At 37.3% G+C, this 9517-nt stretch overlaps 1 protein-coding gene across 1 annotated transcript in view; it reads left to right on the top strand.

Moving 5' to 3' along the window:
• Window positions 1-5450: 5450 nt before the first annotated feature.
• Window positions 5451-9517, top strand: part of RALGPS1 (Ral GEF with PH domain and SH3 binding motif 1) — a 129308-nt gene continuing 125241 nt past the window's right edge. The window contains exons 1-2 of the mRNA XM_009334264.1: window positions 5451-5536; window positions 7268-7388. The gene's annotated coding sequence lies outside the window, so the exon portion shown is untranslated. The remainder of the gene's footprint in view (window positions 5537-7267; window positions 7389-9517) is intronic.

The following is a 9517-nucleotide window of genomic DNA, read 5'->3' as shown; positions in this document are numbered from 1 at the left end:
AGCCCCCGCAGGTGCTGTTGCCGTCGCCTCTGCTGTGCGCCGTTTGCCCCCTGCCCCTCCACGCCCGGGGCATAACCGGCCTGCCGTCAGCCCTGCGCGCTTCGGGCGCGGGAGCAGCCGCTCTGTGTGCGCCGTCCGCGCGGGTATTTTACCGATTGGTTGGATTTCCGAGGCTTGGAGGGTGTGATGAAAGGGAGTAGTTACTTTCTGGGCACGCGGATTCAGAGGGTACTGTGCTTTTCGAGAGTCGGTAGACAATGAGAGTGAGTAGCCTTTCTAAGGGGCGTATTTATTGTGTAGGGTAACGGGGAGCAGATGAAAAATTTCTGGGTTTGGCCACATCCTCCACGGGACTTTTGGAATACATTTGAAAACTGTTTGCGTATCACGTGGATGATACTGTGCAGATGCTGTTAAGGAACCCTGGTTGGCTGAGATCTGTTTTCAAATCACTTCAAATAATTTTTGGTCTGGCTTCAGCAGGCTTCGATACATCTAAGGTTTTGGCGTGTAGTGGTGAAGGAACTGTTGTTGAAAGTCTCAGTTCTAGAACCGTAGTATTCCTTTTGTCTGTAGTCTGTTGTTCTGAACCCAAGGAAACGGAACATATATAGTCTCTTGTGTTATTTATTATTGAAAAAAAATTAAATCTGGGTTGGTCCCTCTTATGATGTGGAAAGATATTCCTTGCGTTAAAGACCTTATAGTTGAATGCAGCAATCTGTGCTCTTTATGTCCAACAGATGCTTTTAAAGACATAATTGTTTTCATGTTGAACATCCATGCTGTGCCTAGTAGTTGTTCTTCATGTGTGAGAAGGACAGGAAGAGTGTGCGGTAAGGACAGAACTATGTGCGCTTGTTTGTTGTTCTTCTGTATGTTGTGGGTCCTGCATGGTGTAGCACCAATTTGAAGAAAAATGCAAGGAAACTGTTATTTTAACCAAGTTATTTTATTCATTTTTCTGTTTATTTACCTTATTTTAGTAAAGGGGTGACATCTAGAAGTCAAGATGGTCAGTAGTTATGAGCTTTCCTTTTTGTTCCATGTAAACTTTATTTCCAGGCTCTTAGCACATTTTGTAATCAAACTTTACATGCGGATATGATAGTATATTTAAAAACATGACTAATGAGCACTTTTGCAAATGAAAGATATTTTAATTTATTTTGTATACAAATGTAAAATATCTTTAAGCAAATTTATATAGGAAGCACAGCTTTTGTCAGACTATGAGACTGTGAAACTTATTCTTTAAAAAAAAGTCTTTAAGTGACCATATTTGCTATTTTTTGTATGCTAGTCAGTGTTTTCTGTGACTAACAATGGTGAAATTGAATTGTGTTTATTTTTAGTTTTCCAGTCTCTTTGGTTAAAGTTATATTGACAGTCAGCAAAAGCTCATCTTTCTCAACTGCCAAAACCTACGTTTTTTTAATTAAACTTCAATTTTCAACAACACTTCTCTAAAACTCTTATTCTACAAATTTTTGCTCCCATTTTTCATCATACTTGTGGTATTAGCCCATATGGAATGGGCGGGGGGATTTAACAGAGAGATCGTCCCATTTAAAAATCATGCGTTCCATTCCTATGACACCTGAGAAGCATAACACTTTTCATCAGCAGCTCAAACTGACTTAGTTTCAAAATAGAGGTGTTTAGAAGCAAAAATAAATATATAAAAATGGGAGTAGGGGAACCAGGTAAAAATTTTGTAAATTGGAATTTTTGAAGTACCGTAGATGAAAAAGTAACCAAAGATTTTGGAGCCAGTTGTACTTACTAGAGCTCAGGACAGCGAGGAAGAATTGGTGCCTATTCTGGAGGAAGCAGGGAGGAAGCCTAGTGATATGTTTGTCTATTGCTAGGTAAATTTGGGAAAACCATTAATGTCTGTGTAATTTTTTTTTTTCTTTCTGGTAAGAAACAGGATGTTGTATCAGATATGAACTATGAAATATTTTCCGGTTAATAAATGTCAGACAGTATCTCCTGAGGATAAACAATTTAAAAGTCTGAGAACCAGATTTCTTCTTAAATTGCTACATACAAGTTGAGATCTCTGGTCTGCCAGTGACTTTGAAGACCGAGAGTTCTAGTGTTGAGCTAATGAAAGGCAAGCACTCCATGAAGCTTATTCCTTAATGTTGCCTTGGTTATCCATATCAAATAAAATAATAGGGGAAAATAGGATGGGCTTTACTTAATAATATGTTGAAGAACAGAAATATTGAGGTAGTTGGGCAACATGGTTCTGTGAGAAATTTGACTTGCTAACCAAACCTAACTTTTTTCTTGTATGCAATGATATGTTGAATTGCCCCAGGTAACTAGGTAAAAGCTATAAATATGTTTACTTAATCAAGCACTCTAATACTGTGTGATACTCAAGTTTAAAATATAACAGCGTATTATCTTTTTAGTAACAAACGCAATAAATGGATGGTTTACTGTCTATCTGATATATCGCTACTAGCTGCTTATGAAAGAACATTTTATAATAAGACTACATCTACAGGGAATTGCGCTAGGTCTGACAGTGCATAACTTCGTCAGTGATCTGGGAATAAATTTGTGAATGCCATGGTTAACGTTTGTAAATGACATAACTTGTTAAAAACGTGAACAGTTAAGACAGTCGATCTGCACAGGGTGAAGTAGATCACTGGGCATGCTATGCATTTCAGTAATTTGTGTTAAGGTCAAACAAATTTTTATATTGAAGAAGAGGAACTTTAGGCTTCATTTAAAGTACAAGGGAATGTGTTTTGACAGACATTCTGCAGGTGAGGCAGGCAGTCAAAATAGGTAAGCAATGCAACAAGAACTCTCAGCATTGTTACAGGAAAAAAGGATTAATTCTAACTCTAAATAGGTAGACAAGGAAGTAGTGAGCAGAATTAGGAAGAAGATTTTAAGTTCTAAAGCGTTTGGTGAAAATGATACTGGATTATAAGGCACGATTTTGATATCCTCATTTTAAAAAGGAAGGTAAAAGTTCTTAGTGCCCCAAAATTAGCAGTAAAAATGTTTTAAGAATTTGTGATGAGAGACTTAAAGAGCAAGATCAGCCTAATTGATTAAGTGCAGGATCAAGGAGTGTCTTGAACACAGAAGAGAAATGTTTGCTGTGGTCAGCCTCTTCAAGATAGGCAAGAGAGATATCTATGAGAACATCAAAATGATCAGAAAAGTGTTAGTGGTAGGGATTTATATGAGAAGACCAAAGAACAGGTATACAGCGGGTGTATATCTTGAACAGTGTGTGGTGTTCTTCTATCCCCATCCTCAAAAGGGTGTGAGAAAATTGGAGAAGCTACAGGGAGGGGCAGTGGGGCTGAAGTGGAGGATGTGGTTGACTTACAAAGAGTAAACTGTAATTTGCCTAGGAGCCCTCAGCCTACAAGAGATGTCCGAGAGAGGGTATGGTATCTTTCTAACATCATGAATTGCGAAGGTGAACAGGAAAGATTGGTTTTTTACTTGGCATCTTTAATGCAAGAACCAGAGGGCATAAAATCAGACTAAGAAAAACTAGCTTCAGGAGCAGACACTTTTCACAAAACACCTAATTTTCTCACAAGCTGCAGAACTCTCATTAGAGGATGTTGTAGATGCTCCAAGATTTGCAAAAATACTTTGTATATTTGCAAAGCAACTGGGTAAATTTGTAAGAGGGAAGTCTAGACGGAGTATTACGTGCAAAGATTTTTATCTGTGACTTAGGAAGTCCCTGAATTGCAAATCATGATAGACTGGAAAAAATATTTTGAGGAAGTAGTGCTTCATCATTTCCTCCATCTTCTGTTTTTGGGTACATTCTACCTGTGAAGCAGTATGCAGTTTGGAAGCTGTGCTGCACAGATGATTAGGTTCTCCTGGTACAGCTGCTGTTATGTTCAGAGTATAAACAAATGAAACTGAAGCAGAAACACTTTAAATAAGAAATTAGGATGCAGTTCTGGAGCAAGAAAATGGGAAACTTCAGTTGTCTTTCAGGAAAAACAGCCTGTGTTCATTTTGAGATAAATTTTTGAGGCCAACACACAAACAACTGGGTGAAATGTAAAGACACGTCACTAAAAACTGAAGATCAGACTAAGTGATTTTAATGATCTCTTGCAGCTTAAATTGCTGTGAGTAGAAGTTTAGACATAAGAGTGATGTAACATAGAATCATAGAATATCCTGAGTTGGAAGGGACCCACGAGGATCATCGAGTCTAACTCCTGACTCTACACAGGGCGACCTAAAAGTTAAACCATGTATCTAAGTGGTGTCCTTAGATACATGCAACGACTATGCAAAACTTAATCTAGGGTGGGATATGGAACAGTATGCTTAGGTATTCACAGACTCTAGCTTGGACTGAAATGATGTAGAGGAAAACACGCAGCTTTTAGAATAAGGAATTACTCTAGTCATAGAATAATGTAAGGCGTGAGGAATCTCCAAAGATAATCTAGTCCAAATCCCTGCTCAAAGCAGGGCCAGTTTAGGGCAGGTTGCTCAGTGTCTTCCTGATTTTTGAGATTCCATAACCTCTCTGGGCAACTTGTTCCAATGCCTAAGCATTTTCATTGTGAGTACTTTTTTTCCTGATGTATGATTGGGATTTACGTTCCTGTGACTTGTCTCTTTTGCCTCTTGTTTTTGTATTGCTTGTCTTGGAGCAAAGTCTGGTTCCATCTTCTCTGTAATTTCCCATTAGGCAGTTAAAGCCAGCAACAAGATCAGTCGTTAGTGTAGTCATTTTAAGACTAACAGATCCAGTTCTCTCAGCCTCTCCTCTTGCATCTGAGCTCTCTTTCTTATTTTTTGTCAATGAAAGCCTAACTTTCAGTTGGCCTTTATGTCATATATATTCTGTTTCCTGAGCAATATGCTAGATACAGTCCTCAGCCAGATTTGTGTTCTGAAACTCATTAGGATGGCTTTCAAGAGAATTCTCTTATTTCAACAGACTAATGCATGGTTTAATATTACTTTAATATCTTTACGTTTATCTTATAAATGCCATCTTCAAGTGATAGAAAATTAATAGCTGAAAGGTTTAGGGTTGGTTTTTTTTTTAATACCAATTAGCGTTTTCAGATTTTAAATGTTGAATAAAAAAATTCTGCAACTGGTTTGTGAATGTAGACTTCACTTTCGTGTTTTAGCAAAGCATAGCTGATCCTTTACCAAAGGAAAGAAGACTGCTTAAATAACACAGTTAAATTATGCTGCGTTCAATGATTTTCTTTTATGACTACATCTGTTGATTTCATAAGCAGTCAGAAATAGATATTCAGAAGTATGACATCTTTTAAGTAAGTACAAGTATTCTTAAGAAAGTAAATAGTTTAAGTATTTAAAAAAAAAAGTGTGGATTTTCTTATGTTTGGATCTGAAAGCAATTTCCTATTTTGCAGAAACTTCTCTAAAATAAACATTTAGATACTCTCTTATGGAACACGTTGCACCAAAGAAATTGAGGAAGATGGAAAGTTAATGGAAGCTTTAATAGTTCCTTTAGCAAGTAATATGAAACGTAAGGATTTTGCACTATTTTACAGTTACCTAAGACATGGTGTGGGATTATCTAATTTTTATAGGTTTTTTTTTCTGATTCCTGTCATTCCTTTGTATACATAGTCCTAGATATTTTCCTTGGCTCAAAGCTTTTCATCAGCTATAGTGGATAACTGGATTACTGTAAAAAAATATTTTTACTGGGCTTGTTGTGTGAAACACATGCTTCAACTTGAATGAATGTTAGTCTCATTAAAAGTTGTTCAGTTAATTTGTGGCGAGGTGCAGAGGTCTTCTTTAATGCAGGATTCCAAATATTGATAAATTTTTTTCCAACAGAGGCTGTTTTCTTCCCTGTTCGTTAATGTTTTCATGGACTTCTGTTTGCTGACACCAGATGGCATGTGTATCTATTCCTGATAAATTCTTTCTGTCTGCCTAATTGATATCTGTCTTCAATACCAAATGACCTTTGACTATTAACAGCATGGGGGAGGTGGAGAAACAGGAAGAATAAATGCTGCCTAATTGAAAAGTTCAGGTACGCTGGAGACTGCCAGCATGGAGTTTGCGAAGGCAATTTTTTCAAATTTTACTTGGAAAGTTAGTTTCAAAGCCATTCAGAGTGAAAGAAGTAGACAGAATAGAGTGCACTCAGACACACACGCAAAACAAAAACTTAATTGCCAGGGAACAAATCTGATTGACAAAGCTGAGATGGGATGTGAACATACATTGTGTCTGTAATTTTGGTTGAAATACTTAACTGGATGCTAACTCATTTGTAACTTGTCATTTTGATTCTTTTATGAACTAGGATCATTTTTGCTCATGCAGGGAGTGCCTGCTGTATGTATACTCGGAGTTTGGATGAGTTTTGAGTGTATGAAGAGAATACTACTCTTCCAGCAAAAGATAGCTTTCTTTGATGCCAGTAGGAATTACATGTATTTAAAGACTAGAAGATATACATTTTTGTAAGTGGAGGTTCCTTAACAATGGAAGAAGAATAGAGACTGTAGTGGGGGCACAGTACACTATGTGATCTGCAGTGGTTTTTAACTTTATCAAAGCAACGTGGGCTTTAATGGGATGTCAGTTTCCACATGGAAGTATCTATCTTTGAGATTATTTTCTTCTCACTTGATGTAAAATTTTCTTAAAAATTAGGTATAAGGCAAAAGAGGAGAAACGGGAAGGGCTATGTCTAAATATCACCAAAGCGAGTTACCCAAACAGTATTTTCTCAGGTTTGTTGCTGATCATGTTTGGTGGAAGAGCTGTGGCTTAATTTGCTGATACAGAGAATGAAGAATGATTGTATTTGGGTTTGTGCCCATTCTACTTTGTTTAGTTAAGTCTTGAGGAAAATGAAGTGAGAATGAGTAGCATTTACCATTCATAAAGCACCTTGAAAGAAGTGATTAAAACCAATAGGCAAACCTATATCAGCTTGGACGTCGTGTTGATTGACAGAGTGAGGAAGAGTTACAGGTACATATTTGAAGAAAATTTAGTTATGAAATTCCTAATATGTTGCTTATCCCTCTGTGATGTATTCTCTAGTTCTTTTGAATTTTGGAATTTGTCACATACCAATGAAACTGGAAAGGGGAACTAGCCATCAAAGCTGGGAGGGAGAGCTAAGAATAAAAATACCAGAGTGCATGTTTCGGGTAAGGAAGGCACAGTTTGAGAAGTGAGTTATATAATAAATGTCACGATAATCCTGCTTCCTGTTAATTTCCAGGAATGTCATGCTTTTAAGCAAGAGATAAACCTGCTGCATAGCCAGAGCTAGACCCAACAACGGACTGATGGAGGTGTGCAGCAAAATGGGTTGAGTGAGTGCAGAACTACCTTATTCCACTGTAAGTATGCAACTGTAATTAAAGTAGCAGGTATTTTCCTATTTTCACTTATGCTTAATACCAGAGATTACAGAAGTGTTTGTCAGTTCTCTTCTGTTTAGAGAACCTAGAGTCATGATAGTATTATACTGTAATACAGCAGATATATATTTCTTTTCCTGTGACTGTTTTATTGAGATTCCCCTAAAGTATAACTCTCGTAAACATCTATCTTGTCCTTCTAACCTATGCAAGTCAGCAGACTTGCTTGAAGGGTAATGGCTTTTGAGCGAGGACTTCTGCTGGAGAGAGAGCTGCAGCTCTGTCTTGATGTGGATCAAGATGGTATTGGGTTCTTAACTTGTGGTTTTTATTATTTATTATTTGTTCTTTGTTAAGGACAAGTATTGCTGTTGTAGTTACTGTTGCTAACCTAGAAATGTTTTTCACTTTGTTCCCTTCGACAGTATGCAGCAGTGCTTTCCCTCTTTTTTTCCTCATTTTATATAGTAATCTTTCGGTTTCTTAGAATTTGCTAAGATGGAGTTTGTGTTCATGTTTCATTTACGTGAAGTAATTGCCAGTTAACGTAGGGCAACTATGTTTATATGGTTATAAAAGTTGATTTTTTTTTTTTTCCAGTGGTGCCAACAGGCAGCCTTCATGAGCTTCTTTTGTAAGGGTGACTCCTGCAGAATATCAACTGCATGTAGTCTAGATTAAGATAAAGTAATGTAATGTATCACAGCAAAACTCCCCAACTGCATTATGGGAAAGAAGCGGCCACTGAAATAGCAATCTAGTGTTCTTCCACTGTTCCAGGAAAGTAAGGCTGGCAGTTTAAGGGCATTAGTTCTAAAAAGTGTCAGTGGGAGACTAGACTGGAGAGTCTGGTCTGATAGCCTGTTTGAATTGATGTGTGTATTACTGTCAAGATGTCTTCACACAATCATCTGTTGGAATGAGGATTGCTTCCAGACCGATTCATTTTAAACCAGTCTTCTGAGATGCATGGGGTAGATCTCTGTGCTAGGTTTACTGTCAAAGTCTAGAGGAAGCCTGAGACAATTGAAACTGGTAGTCTGATGCTCTTGAGAAGTGTCTTAGCTAACTGAATAATCAGCTCTGGGACCTGTAGACATAAAGCATTCAGATTCTTGCACGCATTACTTTAAAATTTTGGAATGCGCATTTCTATGTTATATCTACATTGGATTAGTTTTCAGTTTAGCACATTGGTAGCTGATGCCTTCATCTTGCTTTCAAACTTCACAGTACGACCATCAAGGCGTTAAAGGATTTCTTTATCCAAAAGCTTAAGATATGATACTTTCTTTTCACCTCAGCAGGGTCCAAGACATGACTCTGTTGTGCCTATATTCCCTTCCTCCTATAAACACACATCTTCATAGCTCTGGAGAGATAGCCTTTTTTTCCTCCCATATCTGCTACTGCCCTGAAAAGCTGCTAGTACTACGTAACTACTAGTGCACCTGAAATCCAATTTGGAGAGGATGGAGCTTTTTTGAAGTTGATGCATATTCTCTGGACTGTGTGTGTGTGTGTATATCTCTCTCTCTATATATATATCTATGTGGCTTATAAATGGCCAGCCATATTGCATTCAGTGAACTATAGGGATTCTATCATATGGAATACACATGTTCTGCTAAAGTAGATTCTCTGTCATCTAGGAGTATTTGGAAATTAATTAAGAAAATGAAGCAGATTGAATTATTGGTCAAGAGTGTTGGGAAATTATTTAGCTACCTAGATTACCAGCTCTAGTATGTATACTGTTTAAAGCATTCACTGCTGAGTTTACTATATTGGATGTGGTGATTTTCACTTCTTCATAGTTACTTCCATTAACAGTGCTGTTCTTTCACACTTTTCTCATCTTTTTTTTTTGTTTTTAAAGGACAAAGTCTTATAATTCTGGGCTGTGTATTGCTTATTCTTCATCTCTGAACCATTCCCACAGCATGCAGTTATTTACACGACAAAAGAATTATTTAATCTTTGTATTTAATATCAGTTGCAGACTTCATGTCAGGCTGGCTTTGGACTATTCTTATTTTCATTTTCTGTTCTAATTTCTACTATGTAAGTTTGTGGGTTGTTTTCACTAGTCAGGGTCCTCTTCCCCC

Source organism: Pygoscelis adeliae, unplaced genomic scaffold (assembly GCF_000699105.1).
Source record: "Pygoscelis adeliae isolate BGI_AS28 unplaced genomic scaffold, ASM69910v1 Scaffold150, whole genome shotgun sequence".
Classification (NCBI taxonomy): Eukaryota; Metazoa; Chordata; class Aves; order Sphenisciformes; family Spheniscidae; genus Pygoscelis; species Pygoscelis adeliae.
Note: the sequence above shows the minus strand (reverse complement) of the source record. Positions and strands in the feature narration are given on the sequence as shown.